The sequence below is a fragment of the Equus przewalskii genome, chromosome 1 (assembly GCF_037783145.1).
Source record: "Equus przewalskii isolate Varuska chromosome 1, EquPr2, whole genome shotgun sequence".
In the NCBI taxonomy this organism is placed as follows: Eukaryota; Metazoa; Chordata; class Mammalia; order Perissodactyla; family Equidae; genus Equus; species Equus przewalskii.
In genome coordinates this window covers 5179861-5196112 of record NC_091831.1, presented here as the reverse complement: position 1 = coordinate 5196112, position 16252 = coordinate 5179861, and positions in this window count along the sequence as shown.

The window sequence follows — 16252 nt, the reverse complement described above, 5'->3', positions numbered from 1 at the left end:
CAGCCTCCTCCCCCCATCTACCATTTGTGGGCCATCCACTCGCACGTGTCTCTCTCCGTTCTTGATCTCACTGCCGATGCTTCTGCTTGGTGATGTATGGTCCCTCTGCTGAATGAGTCTAATTTGGAACTCCCTGCCCGGTGCCACAATGTTAGTAAATAGTGTGACCTTCCCTTGGTGGACAGACTCTAAGGTGGCCCCATGATCCCGGCCCCCTCCCCTGGAGTGTGAGTGGGGCCTGTGTCCTGCTTCTAACTGCAGATGACAGCAAAGTTGAGAAAAGGTATATGATTTCATGGTTACAGGACCTGAGATCGTAGCACCAGTCTTGCTGGAATTTCTCTCTCCCTGTTGGCTGTAAGGAAGCAAGTGGTCGTGGTGAGGACCCTCACGTGGCAATGGTGCCTCCAGAAACTGAGGGCGGCTCCAGACAACAGCTGGCCAGCTGCAGGAACTGAATTCTGCCAACAACCTTGTGAACAGGAGAGTGGGTCCTTCCCCAATCAAACCACCAGATGAGAATGCTGTTCTAGTTGATGCCTTGTCTGCTGCCTCGTAAGACCCAAGTGGAGAACCCAGTTAAGCTATGCCTGCACTCCTGATCCACAGAAACTGAGAGATAATAGATGTGCATATTTTTAAGCTGCTAATTTTGAGGTGATATTGTTATGCAGCAACAGAAAACTAATGCCTTCTCCCCTGTAAGGCGGCCATCTCAGAGTTCTCTTCTCTGCTGCTTCAGCCTGCGTCCTCCACACGTCTTCTCCTCCAGCCCCACTGCCCTGCCTCACTTTAGGCCTCAACCTCTTGCCTCTGGACTGTTGCAATGGCCTCCTGCTAAGCTCCCTGCTAGTAGACTCCCTCCCTACCTACCTCTGCTCTCCAGTGTCTGCTTCACTCCGATGCAGAGAGATCTTTGTGCAAACTAGGACTGGCCCTGGCCGGCCTTGTGTGGCATGACAAGGATCTCACTTTGGCCTACAAGGATCTCCAAATCCAGTCCCGACATCCTTCTCAAGCTTTATCTTCTGTCCCTCCTGTCCACATGCCCATGTTCTGGCCACACTGAACCACCTGGCCAAGCTTGGGAGTTCTGGCTTTGTCTGACCTCTTGGATTTTGCATCTGCTTTTCTCCCTGCCTAGAATGTCCTTCCATCTCTTCTCAGCCTAAAAAACTCTTACTCATTCTTCAAAACCCCAGGTCCAATATCACCTCTTTTTGAAACCTTCCATGGACTCCCTAGACAGAAAGAATTTGGACTTTATTTGGCACACTGTGCTTTCCTTGTGTTTGCTGACGGTCATGTTGTCCTGTGATGCCCAGTGCCCCTACCAGAGTGTGGACAGGATTTGAACTTGCTCTTCCCCAGCGTGCATGCCTGACTGACACCTCTGGTGTTTAACGTACATCTTTAGAACAAACAGCTGACTGCCTGCTTGAACAACTGGATGACCACTTCAGTGCACGAGCCAGAACCTCCAGCCAGGACCTTATGTCATGGACCTCCTAGGACTCCATGATTTACAGGGAGCTGGGTGTGCAGGTCGGGTGGGATGGGGGCAAAGGGAGAGATGCGTTCCAAATTTCAGGACAAACTCTGGACTGTTTTGCAGATCTGAACATCACAGTCATTGTTCTAACGAGGTTCTCTCCTGAGCTGGGGGACAGTGAGACCCACGGCCCCTCTATCCACTCTGGCGCCCTTCCCCATCCCCTGCTGGTGGCCCCAACACGCGGAGACCAATCCAGTAGAAGTCTCGAACTATTCGGAAGGAATCTGAGATGCTGTGGACCCTCCCCCATCACCATAATTCAAATCACGCCCGCCTCGCACCAGGTACCCCCGCCCGCCTGTCCTGTTCACCCCAGCACTCTTCACTGTCTGATGTACATGTTATTTATCTGCTTGTTTTCTGTTCCCCCAGGCAAAGTGTACGCCCTGTGAGGGCCGGGGCCTGTCCGTCCTGTTCGTTTCTGCATTCCCAGTGCTGGGACGTTGCAGGTGCTCAGGGCCTCTGGTTCAATGACATGGAGGGACCACAGTTGCCACGGCCCCGCTCTGCCTGCATCGAGGCTGCCTCCTCTGCCTCCTGATCTTTCTGAAATTCAAACCCATCATGTCATCCGTGTGCCTAATCCACTTCACTGGCTTCTCATTCCCCTTAGGATAAAGAAAATAATCCTTCCCTCTAGGAATTTCTCATTTTACCAATACATCTCAGATTAAAAGTTTAAAAAACCCCTCTTATTATGGATTACACTTCACTCTAAGCTAAACGGTAACTCTAGCCCTAACCCTAAAAGTCTAAAAGATGTATATGAAGTTTTCTTCCTAGCGTATTTTTATTTTGGAAAGTAATTCAGTTTGTCTTCATGTATGATATAATTCTAAATACTCAGAGCCTGCCAGTAGGTTCTTCTTTGGTTGATTACAACTTTAGAAGCTTAGAGCTAAACGTGTGAGGGTAGAGATGGTGTTAGAGGGAAATGGTACTACTGAGCTGGGTGGGAAGTGGGTGGTGGGGGGGTCTGACTATAATCCACTGTGTGGGTTATGATCCTTTGCCAGCCTATTCCTACGTGATGATGGGTATGGGGTGGGGGTGACTGACGTTTCTATTGGTTTTATGTTCTTTGCAGGTTTTGCACTTCTACTGGGGCTTGTGAAGCCATGGCCTTGGGGGCCAGTTGGTCAACCATGAGAAGCAGCCCGCAGTTTGGGCATTTACCGGACAAGGACAGCCCGTGGCCACTCTGGCCCACTGCCTGGCTGTCCTTCACCGAGGCGGGTCACCTTGGTGGGAACAGAAAGACCAATCATGTTAGAATCACAGAGGCCACTTAGCTCCATAGGGCTTGGTGTGTGGGGAAGAAATAGGTGTTGGGTCCGACCACTGGGCAGCAGCCGGTATGCGCTGCGAGGTCTTAGGGCCAGCATTCTTCAGGGTGAGTTTTTTCTCTCCCTGAGTGGGTAGAATAGACTAGAAATGCCATTCCTAGCTCTTTCAAGGAGCACAAGGCGAATAGGCAGTTTCCCTACGCCAGCACTGCTTGTATAATATGTGGTCCTAAGAAATTAAAATGAATCCTTTGTGGCCAACTATACGCCTCCAAAGGACACCTCATTTGGTGTTTTGTCTTGTTTTTAACAGAGAATTACAGCCACTCCCTCCAGCACCTATGTGAGTTGAGGATCTAAGCCAAATGCTGCTTCGTGTCACCTCCGGGAAGGACAGTGGCAAATGCATGAGCTCGTCTTCAGGGGACACTTCAATTCCAGGGGCTGCAGGTGAGTGATGGATCGTGCTTTAGGTCCCAGTGAAAAGCATTCTCGAGGAGCTGCTGCCTGAGCCGTGAAGTAGGAGACCTGGGCAGACCTCCGCCAGGCACAACATTTGTGCGGCCAGAAGTGGAGTCCAGAATGACAACCCCCGGTTCAGCCCTAAGGAGCTTCCGTATGGCGAGGTCTGACTCCTGGCGAGGGAAGGAGATGCTCAGAGGCAGAGACAGACGTCTGCAGGGAGGAATTAGGAGGTTTGCTCCTGATTCTCCTCTTCCAGCCGTGACATCTCCACTCGGCCGGTCTGTCCTCTCCAGGAAGGCAGGTCCAGATGCAAAAGTGAAGTGGATGAGAGGCTCCAGAAGGTTCTCACCAGACTGCCTCACCATCCATTGCTCTGCCCAGTGGCAGCTGCCGCCCACAGCCCGCCCTGGGTTCCAGGAGCTCCTAGTTCTACCCTGGGAGGCACTCAGAGTACAGCTGTGTTGTCCTCATGCTCGCCTCCCCATGCTGTCCTCTCTGATAATGCATTTGGTTTGGTCTCTGAAAGCCTTCCAGATGCCCATAGAGAGGAGCTATCAAAGTGCTGCCCGCAGACGGGAGCCGCCCCCTCGCTGTGATCACCAGGGGAGCCCAGGGCCTCCAGAGGCCACGTTGAACTGATAATTGCAACCCGTATGTATCCCTCAGATTTCCGCCAAGCCCTTTTGGTCAGCGAATGCTGCACGGAAAGTCCAGGGTTCGCTCTTCACTTTTACGGGGCCAATTAATTTCCTCTTCCTTCACGGAATTACCCTGCGCTCCTTGCAATGATGTTTAGTAATTCTCATCGACCGTTGAGAAGCCTGCTGGGACACTACCAACTGATCTTAACAAGCCCACTTACCGCAGGGTTTCCCACTGTTTTCCTGGGCTAGCAATTCCTTCTCCAAAGGCAAGCCTCCCAGGAGAACCTAGAGAAGGTGCCTCGTTATGAATATTTTGATGTTGAAAATGTTTGGCCTGCAAGTTGGTTGCAAAGCTGGCCGGTGTGTTTGGAAGAACAGGGTGGGCCTTGGGCAGACTTGGGGCAGGGTGGGCTTCCCATCCTGCTCCCTCCACCTTTTATCCTTCTCTTGTGTTCCTTCCAGCTCATCCTCAGACACCCCCGCTCCAGCTGCTCCCTGCTCCTCCACACGTCCACACTGAAAGCTCGTGTGCTAATTGGTGATTAGGCGTTAATGCATGGCGATTGTTGGCTTGTTTCCTCTCCTGGATAACTTGTGCTTCCTTTTTGTATTAGTTAGAGTCTTTCATGTCTTAACAAGAGGTCCAACTTGTAGGAGATTTCAGGCAGGCAGGTGGGCAGGTTATGAACTTTTGGCTCCCTTCCCAAATCGCACGCCTAGGTGACCATGTGTGCCACACGGAGCTGTGCCTGGCCCTGGGACTGGCTTCCACATGGGGGATCAGGTTGTGTGATAGAGACAGGGGGTGGCGACCTCTCCGATCCTGGCTGCAGAATGTAAGAGGGGAGAGTCTCTGGATGCTCTGGGGCTCCACAGGATAACGAAGGATGGAGCACCTTGTGCTGCACCCAGGCTACAGGACCACCACAAGGACAGACTCTGCTTTGGGCATTACGAAAGTGGAGGGAGCCTCCTGTCAGAAACATACACATTAGGAAATTAGAATTTGCCATCAGAGAAGCTGAGGGGTAATCAGCTTATTACACCAGGAGACTTTATTATCCAAGAGCTGGTGAAATGGTTCAGGAAAAAAATCAATCCAATAAATGAAGAAGAGGGATGCTTACAAATTTACTATGGGGTTTGAACCCGAGAGCCGATTCATTTGCGTCTTCCAAGATTCTCCAGGCACGGGAGAGAGGCCACGTGGAGACAGACCATAGTTCTTCGCAGAGATGAACGATGTTCTTGAGTTTAGAGCAGGGCCGTTGGAAAGAGCTTGCTGCGCAGATACAAATGTTCTGTATCTGTGTAGTCCAGGATGGTGACTGGTCACACACTTGGCTGCTGAGCATGGGAAGGGTGGCTAATGCACCTGAGGAACTGAATATTTCATTTCACTTACTCTTAAATTTAAAGCTGAATGCCACATGTGGCTGATGGCTACCGTAGTGGACACTGCATGGTGTGTGCAGGTGGCAGTGGGGGTGGGGAGGCATGGGGGTGCAGCATGGGAGGGAAATGCAGAGAGGTGACCCAGAGAGGTGGAGGGAACCAGATTGAGAGGACTTTGTAAGGCGTGTGGGCACATCTAGATCTGTCCCTGGAGATGACAGGAAGCCACAGAAGGGTTTCAGCAGCGGAGTGATGCATTCAGATTTACAGTTTAAAAGACCCCCCTTCTGGGGTCCATGTGGAGTAAGACCAGGGCCAGGGGAGCAGAGAAGGTTGTAGTATATATAAATACACACACACCATAGATATCTAATGATATATAATTGTGGAGGACGCTGATTGCCACAAGCTGTGCCGAGCATGCCACACAGATGATCCACCAACCGTGGGAAACCATCCCAAAGGGAAAGTTGTCTGGGCTTTGTGATCAAGCCATTGACTGTTGAGACAGAGAGACAGGAATTGAAGACACCCCTAAGGCCTGGCTTGCAGGTCCCGAAGCATCCTTCAGAGAGAGAGGGAGCCGGGGGGAGGAGCAGGTTTGGACACATGACTTTGGGTTTCAGCCACCTGGATTAAGCAAGACTCAGGGCACTCCTTGTGCAGGCCCCACCTTCAGGTTGGTACCTCCCCCCAGGACAGCACAGGCAGACCTTGGAAGGCCACTTCTCAGGGAGTAAGGGAAGATGACCCCGGGCTGGGGCAGTGACAACTGGCAGAGGTGTCTCTTCCTGCCCAGGTGGTTGGGGCTTGTCCTCTTTGACTGGAGAGGAGAGGCCGTGAGTGAGGTAGAGGCTCCTGGAAAGCAGAAAGGGTACTGGCTGCACCACACAGCCACAGGGAAAGGTGGCATTAATAGGACAGAGGTGCGATCAAGGAGCTCCTGTGGGCAAAGTGCTCTTAAAAATGATGCGGTAACTTACTAATTCACAAAGTTCCTATTTATTTTATACAGTAGTTTTTATAAAGCATTTCCTGCTCTACCTTAAAAAAAAGGTGTTTTTTTGAGCTAAACCAGTTATGTCTGCATTTATCCTTCTTTATTTATCCTAAAGAAATAACCATGGGCATATGCAAAGCTTTAGCCTGGAGGATGTTCCTTGTAGCTTGGCGTCTCCAAATGCTTGACAGTGGTACACTGGGAAATAGAGGATGCTATGACTGCATCCTTTAAATGATGTTGAAAGAAAATATTTAGGGACTTGAAAATTGTTCAGATTATGTCAACAAGTGAGAAAAAGCAAGTTATAAAATAGCATGTAGAGTCTAATCACACTGTTGTTTTAAAAAGTTATATATATTCATGGAAAAAAATTAAGATTATATACCAAAAATCATGGTTACTCTGGGAAGCAGAGTTAGAATTGTAGGTGTTTTACAATTTTCTTCAATTTTATGAATTTTCTACAAAAACATATTTTGCTGTGAAATTGGAAATGAAATTTTTTGTGTGCGTGTGAAGGACCAGTCCGAGAGGGAGGGGCAGAGAGGCAGGGGGAGGTGGAGAGGGTTCTGCCCTGGAATCTGGCTCCATCTCCCCGAAGCTCACTGTATTAGATGTTTTTTAGATGTGAAAATGCAGAAAAGCTGTTTCCAGTGAATCCTTTGTCTTCAATCAAAAAAGCATTTTCCTCCACTGCCGAAAGCAAAGTGCAGGCTCTGTCTGGTCCCCGGCACTGAGCTGGCCTGGTGCGGAGGGCCCGATGGGACCATGCCTCTGTGAGCAGGCAGTGACACCTCTGCTCCCGTGCACTCAGCCGAGAAAGGCAGCTTGTACTGGAGCCTGGCTCCGTGAGATGCTGTCCTACGGTGGCTGTGCAGAGTCCTGGTCCCTCCTGGCGACAGCGACACGGCTGAAATGGGATTGCCCACTCAATCAGGTCGCCGGATTCCCTCTCCCCGGGGTCCTGACTGTCAGACGGAATCCACGGGAGTCTGAGCAAGGGCGCATGTCATTAGGACCCAGGCTGGGCCACGGCATCTCCATAGGTGAGGTTCGTAAGCCGGGCAAACACAGGGCTGAGCCACAGAGCTGGGACCTTGCAGATGGAACAGGTAAAGGCTTTTTAGTTGGGTCCTAGTCTCTTTCAACACATTCACTTGGTGGCGAGTTGGCCTGTGATTGGAGGAAACAGAATTCTTTACACGTTTGAGTGTTTCCGGCAAGGTCTGGCTCTCAGTGGAGGCAGAGAGCTGACTTTGTGGGCAGCCAGGCTGGGGCTCTCCCACACCTGTAGCCCTCCCCAGAGTCACTTTGGGAGGCCATGTGACCCTGTCAAAGTGGAGCATTGCTCAAAAGTACATTTAAACTTGCCTTTTGGAACAACCTTTCAAGCTTGATGCTCATTTGTTCAATTATTCTTAAAATGGCCAATCTTATTTCTTCAAGAAGGCAGATTTTTCTCTTCGGAAATAGACAAAAGTCACTTGGAGCTGAGCGTGATGAAGAATATGAGTGTGGAAAGGTGGACGTGCCCTTAGAGCACACTGGGGGCCCTTCTGATTGCCAAAGGCTACTGGGTAGGAAATAGCCTCTCCATTTTTGCAGCCGAGAGGACAGAGACTAGGAGAAATTAGAGGACTTGTCCTGGGCAGAGAAAGGCAGAGCCACGGTTCACAGCCAGTGCCAGGATGCTCACCATGCTGCAGCCTGGCATGGCACAGAGTGAAGCCCGATGGATGTGGCAAGATGACTCTGTGCTGGTTAACAACTTGCCACGACATGCTGCTGTGTTCTAGCAGAGCCCCTCGTGAATGCTTTTCCTGTCCTGTGCCCATGGCTGGTTCTGGGCATCTGGGGTGTTTCCAGATCATACCAATCTGGAATGACCCCAATAGCTGTTTCCAGACTTGATACACGAAGATACGTCACGTGAGGAACGATGAACATTTTCGTGGCTCATCTGAAAGTTTTGGTGTTAGATGTGGGCAATTTTCCTCATTTTGTGCTGGGATCGCATACTTTTCTGGGTTGAGTGATTTATGTTTTCTTCCAATAAAACAGTCTGCCATTTAAAACCAGGCCTATTTGGACGCAAGGCACACACTTCCCTAGGGTCTGCTCCCCCGTCAGAGAGCGGGGCCGCCTCACCCACCAAGAAGTTAGGCTGCTGTTTTCCTGCTTCTTATGAATTATTTGGACTTTATATTTAATATATATTCAGATGTTGATCTTTTCATGAATTCAGAAAAGGCTTTTCCCTTCCAATCTTCATTCATGAGGTTTTGGTTAACTAAACGCAGTGCTTCATGGCAGCAGGTAGTGGCTAGAGTTCTTTATGAAATACGGCCTGTAGTGGGTCTTGATTGTCAGTCTTTCTTTCCAAGAGTTTTCCATTTCTTTTAGAATTAGAAAGTTTTAGAATTTTGCGTTCAAGTTTTTGTGATGTTTCTCCTCCTTTCTCTTTCTCTCTCTCACCGTGTCTGTCTCTCTCTGCCTCTCATTAGAAGGAACTAATGAGAAAGGCACAGAGAAAGTGGAATTGGCACTCGCTGTTGCAAAGGGCCTTGGGGAGAAGGGGGAATTGTGGCCATTGCAAGGCGCACCAAAGCAGTTTGGGGCCAGCCGTTGGCGTGACAGCATGACGAGGCATGTCCAAGTCCCCTATAATGCCACGGGCAAGGAGGGAGTGAGGCAAAGCCTTTGGAGGCCACCAGGGAGCTGCAGGAGAAAACTCAGGAACCTGGGGCGAGAGCAAGACGGAGAAGGCCTGGTGCACCAGCAACTCAGCAGTGTCCCGACAGAGGAAAGACGCAATCTTGGAACCAGAGAGACAGGAAGTGAAGGTGGCATTTTTCCTTGACTGGAACAATGCGCAATTAATGTGCATTTGCAAGAAGTATCGTAAGATTATATGTTCTTCAGAGAGATGGAGAATCAGGCAAGAAAGATGGTGCGAGGCATTTCTTGGCTTGGTAGAAAAACGGCAGATCACTTTTTTATAAATTTGTCGACTTGGAGCTGCAGGGAACACAACTAGTGCCTCTGAGAATATTTCTTTTGTGTTTAGAAGTATCCCATGATCCCAAGACCCCAGACAGGCATATGACTGGAGAGCACATCTTCTGGAGCCGTGAAGTCTCAAAGCATTGATTTGCTGGGTGCCCACAGGTGGGCCTGACCTCACCTGGTTCTGGTCATATGTGACACTGGGTTTGTGCTGACACTGAGGCAACAGGTGCCAGAGCTGTCCCACCACCCCGCTTCTCCTCTGGCTGAAGCTGGGCTGCTCCGTGGACGCCCCCTGCCTGGCTCCGCTGTAGCCGTCCTCTTCCTCTTTTGCCTTCTGTCTCTCCCGACCCTGTCTTGCTGAAGGCTGTTTCTTTCTTGCTTTAATATTTTAAAAAAGAAAGCAGTGGCATTTCCTAAGATAGGGACTGTTGACGGGTCTACTGATGTCAGACTCAAACCTGTCTTAAAAACCTGCCTTCTCTGTGCGGTGGGTTTTCCATATTGGAGCCACAAAGCTGGCATTGTTTTGAGAGGGTTAACTAAGATTAATGAGGAAAGAAACATGAAGCCATAAAGGATCAGCATTTCCAATCAATGACTGAATAAATTTAATGTGTATTCCATCTGCAGTTTCTTTGGCACAAATGTCTGGACGCCAATTCCGAAAGGTTTTGCCTTTTTATACTTCTAAATAACTTACTAAGACAGGAACAGCGTGGACTTCCAGTTTAATAGTGCTTTATTTAAGGTTTATACTGCAGTCGATGTATCGATCAAGAGGAATTTGTAGAATACAGAGGCGTGTTTAATAAGAGCTAGCTAGAGGACCGCAAATCTCGCTATTCCCAGCACTTTATCAATTGTGAGTCGCAACTTCAGCATCTTATTTGGGAAAGAAAGGAAAAGGAAAAGAAAATTAATTGTAATAGAGTAGTGGAGACAGCAAAATGAGAGCTCTAATACCCACCAAATGCCCAAGTCGTGAAATCAAGAAGATTCTCCATAGGTATTCAGAAATAACTTTCAAAAAGCACCTTTGCGCATTAGCATCTTAGAGGATGTGTGTTTAAGCTGTCTGGAGTCACTATTTCAGGGGGAGAGGGATGCAAAAACTCTGTCCACTTTATTTCTAACATTAGCCTTGCACCAGCAGGAGAACATCTCTCTCTTTAATCACCCGAGATTAGCCTGCAGTTGCCTCTTTCTATTCGACATTTGAATAACAAGCTTGATGAAGCCACTTAACTCCCTCCAATTACAGGTGCCAAATGGGGGTACAAAAGAAAGAGGCCTTTTACATGTGTGAATGGTTTCACAGTCCAGTGTCATAATCAGATTCGAGAAATTGAACTTGCAGAAAGTTTGTGCTAGCCTTGTGGATTTTCATTTCAGATGTTGTCAACTCAAGGGCATTTGGACCAATCAATATCTGTCTGTCTTCTCGCACATAGAAAGTTGGCTATTAGAAAAGAGAGGCTTACAGCAGACTCAGCCAATACCATTAGCCCTAGCCTTAGGGCAGTTCTGTCCATGTGCCCGGGTAGGCACCTGCCCCCTCCCCTCCCCCACCATTACGGAGGCCACTTGGGATGTCATTTGGACAGAGCGGGCAAAGAGCACTTCTTTATTCTTTCTCTTTTTTACACCCAGACTCCCCCAAAATCAATAAATCTGTTCTTTGCTTATTTTCAGAACTTTACTTCAATATAAGCAAGGACTTTCCTTCCAGCAACAAACTTGAGTAACACCATGTCAAGCTTATGTGTGTGTGTGTTTTCTTTCTCTGTTCCAATTTGAAAAATAATTGGAAATAATATCTGATTGATGTTCTCTCTCTCTCGCTCTCTTTTTAGCTAAAGATTTCCTAGATGAAAGACCTTGATCCACAGCCTTTCACGATTCAGGACCCGGTTTTCTGCCCCATGCATCCTTCTACTCCCAATGATTCTGTGACATTAAGGAAGGTGTTGTTTTCTTAACCAGAGAGAACTTTACACACATTGCATTCATTGACTGCATTTTGTATTTCATTGTCACTGATGATGCTTTTCTTGTGACTTTTACTTTGCACCGAGCAGCTCCCTGACTGAGAGAAAACCCTGAAGTGTTAAGATACCAACAGAGGAAGAATCGAGCATTGGTTAGTGGAGGTTTGGAGCATCTTCTGGCAGGTCTTAGAATTTTGTTCAGTTTATTGTGATATTTCTCTCTGTCTCTGTCTCTGTCTCTGTCTCTCTCTGCCTCTCACTAGAAGGAACTAATGGGAAAGACACAAAAAAGGTGGAATTGGCACTCACTGTTGCAAAGGGCCTTAGGAAGAAGGGGGAATTGTGGTCATTGCAAGGTGCACCAAAGAAGTTGGCATGTGGCCAGCTGTTGGCATGATGGCATGATAAGGCATTACCAAGATCCCTATAATGCCATGGGCAAGGAAGTAGTGAGGCAAAGCCTTTGGAGGTCACCAGGGAGCTGCAGGAGAAAACTCAGGAACCTGGGACGAGAGCAAGACGGACAAGGCCTGGTGTAGCAGCAACACAGCTGTGTCCCGACAGAGGAAAGACGCAATCTTGGAACCAGAGAGACAGGAGGTGAATGTTTAATACAGTGGTCCAAGAAGATGGCATTTTTCCATGACTGGAACAATGTAGAATTAACGTGTATCTGCAAGAGATATCATTAAGATGAAGTATTCTTCAGAGAGATGGGAGAATCAGGGACTCAAGTGGGTTTGTTGGCTAGGCAGCCCTCGGATGCCTGACCCACCTCCAGGCAGAAAGGGCGTCCTCCGCGGTAAAGACATCTGTTGGCAGACAAGAGTAAAGATGTGAATTTCCTTTTAGTTTCCTGGGAGAGCACAATACTTTCAGTTCTCTCTTTAATGCGACTCTGGATTGCTTTTTCCGTGACAGTTGCTGTAGAGATAGGATAGGCTTGCTGCGTGGTGCAGACGTACTCTTCATTTCATTGTAATTAGCAAGGGTAATTTTCTGGCATGGCTCCGGAATGGTCCGTGAGGGGTTTTCATATTTGAAAGCAGAGGAGAGCTCAAGGTGAGATCCTGAGCTTCAGCAACAAAGACTAGTTGGAATCTGGAGCTAGAGTGGTTGTGCCAGGACCTAGGTTGGGTTACAGCACCAGGGGGTTACTCAGGCCTCAGGGTGAAAGTCTTTCCTGGGTTCCTCGTGATGTCTTTCCCGGGGCCTGGTCAGGTGGGTTCCACGATCTGGAAACTGGACGGCACTGTCCTGCTATATAAAGTGTTTACTCTTTAGAGGGCTCCACTGAACTCTTTTCCTTTTGATGAGAACATAGATCCTTCATTCAGGGGTTTGCCGTTACTACCTCCACCTAAAGCTCATCAGTCATCATTGTGTTATAATTGTTTGTGTATATGCTCATCTCTCTTACCAGATGGTAAGAAATAGCCTGTGTGTTTCTTATTCATTTCTGCCTCTTCAATATCTGTCAGTGGAACTTGCAGAGACGTCACTCAAACAGGTGAAGCCAAATGTGCCACTGAACACACTGTTTAGTTCAACTGACATTTTTTTCTCTGATAGCAAGATTTTCTCATCAAGGAAGCAGCATCCTGATGTGTACGTTGATGAGGCATATCTTGGCATGGATCTGTTTCAGATAGCGCGTGTACCTCACTGCTCCTTGGACCAGACTTTGAGTGGCGCTAGTCTAACAATGAGCCCTGTTTGTTTGGTGATACTGCAATCCCCGTCCCACCCGCCTCCCACCCCCTCTGCCACAGCCACACCATTCCATTTCACCCTGTAATGAGGGGTGGGGATGGGACGGAGGCTGAGTAAATCTTAGTGCCCATTTTCTGATCATGTGATCGCTCTGGACGTGATCGTGTGGCAAAGTCTAATCTAAGACTAATCAAAGTGCAGAGTTAAAGCGAATCTTTTCTTTCTGGTTGTGGAGCTGGGATGGTATGAGCCTAGAAGCTTCCAGAAACCCTTGTGTTTGCCTCAAAGAGAAGCTTGGCTGAAAGAAGAAAACCAACCTGAGTAGAAAAGGGCATGGGAGGGACCTGGCTCCATCCAGGTCTTTGATCCAGCTGTCCCCACCCACCCCCTGTAACTTTCCAGTTTCGAGCATCAAGCATCCTCTTTTCTCCCCAGCTCCACTGAGTTATGTTTCCGTCATTGCTACCAAAAGAGCCTTGATGAATGAGAAATCTCAAGATTCCTTGGGAGTTTTGAAAATTTGAATTTTTAAGTAAGTCCTCATGTTTTAGAGTTTTCTTCCAAAAAGAGGGGACTTTCATGGTCCAGAAGATAAGGAATTTCTATAGATGCCATGTGGTCTCTCTAAGCAATTTGAACAGGACTGCTTTGCAAAATAGTTAAACATTGTTCCTTTGAATTATTCATTTTCAAATGTGTATGTGGTTCTTGGCAAACAGGAGACAATTTGCATTAATCAGCGATCTTTAAGTATATTCCCCTGCAATCCTTTATCTCCAGATAAACACGGAGCTTCTTGAGCATTAGAAGGGAATCACACTTGTGTTTTAGGATGGCTTCCTCTTTTATGAATAAAATGAATAGGTTTGGGAGCCAAAATAGTCTTTTTTTCGATAACTGCAAGACTGCAATCTTCGTTTCCAAGGCAGTTGGATCCCACAGTATTTTTTCACTGTAACAGACAATGAAATGGAGTTAAAAAAATAATAAAGCCACTATCATTTTTCAGAAGCACCAATCTGAAGCTCAAAGCAGGTCATTTTGTGTCTCGCCTACTGTTTCTTTTCATTCAAAACTATTTTCCAAATTAAATTCTCTGTAATGGTATTTTTTTTCCTATGCAATTTGAACTGAAGTTGCAAAATTGGAAGATTTTAAGGTTAAAAATAGAAGTGCAATGGTTACAAAAGTCCATCTTGTGACCAACCATCATAGTTGTAAGTGTGCTTGGTAGACCTATATTTCTTGTCTGCTCTATATCCTCTTCTTTGAAGATGAGCCCTTTTACATTATAAAATAGCCTTGCTCAGATTCAGAGGTCAAACTGGCACCTGCTCCTTCTGCCTTCCAGCCTGGGAAACCCTAGAGTGGGCGCCTGCCCTCGAAGTGCAGAGGTCCCCATCTCTGCAGCATCAGTGATTGTCTTGAGAGTGAGCTCAGGACTTTCTTTGGACCACACAGGTTCCTTCTCAGGGCTTGTGCTGGAGCTTTCAAGAGGGAAGCTCACTTTCTCTAGGATCAGAAACTTTAAGGACCAAAGCTTGGAGCTATGGAGAGCATCTGCCTGAGGGTACAACCAAGCAGAGAGTACCGCTAAGCTGGAGGATAGAGCTGTCAACCTGGTGTGGTTGAACCTTGGGCTCCAGTCACATAGGAAGTGGATCCTGACTCTATCCCTGGAGTTTCCAAGTTAGTTGAGGCAATGGATTATCTTTTGTGCTTAAGCTAGTTTGAGTTGTGTTTCTGTTACTTATGACCCAAAGAGTCCTGGTAGCTACAGTGTGATAGGGCAGAAATGAGGAACCATTTTAGTTTTTATATAACTTCTGCCAAAGTTCATAGATATTCTATTTATGCGTCTGGAGTCTTCTGGGAAATTGTGTTTCCTTGTTTGAGTCGTGGGTCTCAGCCACTCATTTCTTGTTGGGGGTAGGATGCACTGCATATCTTTATTATTTGTTTATTGCCCATAAGTAAGTGGCAGAATCAAATGATAGGGTTAGATTTGTTCCAGAAGCATCAACAGTAGTTGGGTACCTGAAGATTATAAGATAAACAAAAACATTTGAAACTTGCAGTGGAAATGATAAATGGATTGAGAATCTGAGTCAGGCTAACTAAAGCAGACTTTTAGTGGGTGAAATCCTTCAGTTATAAAAAGCTGCTGTACAACAGGAAATCAGTCTTGAGTTGGTCATTTGGCTTCTAAACAGAAGCTTTGCTTGAGTTCTGGCAACGTGGTATATCCTACTTGCAGGATTTGTAAATCCTGGGGATACACATGACCCACACTACCTGCAAATGATAGAAATGGTAGACATTGGCAGTGTCCCGAGCACGTTCACACTTCCATCTGCTTTATCTTAGCTTCTAGCCTTGGTCTGGTCTGTCACAGGATGGGGAGAAAAAGTGCTGGCCAGGGAAGGACCTCGTTATGGAGGGAAAGATACAGATGGAAGAGAAAGGAGGATGGTGATCCAGAAAGGCACACTGACTTGGCTATGTTTCTGAGATTAAAAGAAAACAACTAATTTCTGCTACTCCTATGATTCTTACTTTTTAAAGCTAAAAACACCAGTATAAGAAGTCTTGATTTCCACCATGACTGACTTTGTACGTGACAGGCTGCTCTGGTACTAAGACCTGGCCATTTCGGTCTTGACTTGCCCTCCTGGTTGGCTCTACAGAGTAACCAAATCTAATAGCTGAGCAGTGTCATGGGAGGAAAGGTCTGGAAAAGTACAAACAGGAACCAAAGCACGGAGGATAGCAAGACACTTCTTTGGCTATAAAGCTGCAAATGCCATGAGTATGGAACTTAGCCAACTGGTCACCTCTCAGGATGGTTTCTGGGATCTACAGAACCTGAACATGGAGTGATGGCTGGTTTTTCAGAAAAAAACATTTTTTGTCTTTTGAGATAATTGTAGATTCACATCAGTTGTAAGAAACAGTGCAGAGCGATCCTGTGTACCCTTCACCCTGTTAACCTCTTGCATAACTAAAGTACAATATCACAACCAGGATATTGATGTTGATACGATCCCTCGACCTTATCTGTATTTCACTAGTTTCACATGGGCTTGTTTGTGTGCGTGTTTAGTTCTGTGGAGTTTCATGGATTTGTGTGATCACCACCACAGTCAAGGGGCAGTAGCTCCACCACAAGGATTCCTCTCCATCTAAAAATTTAA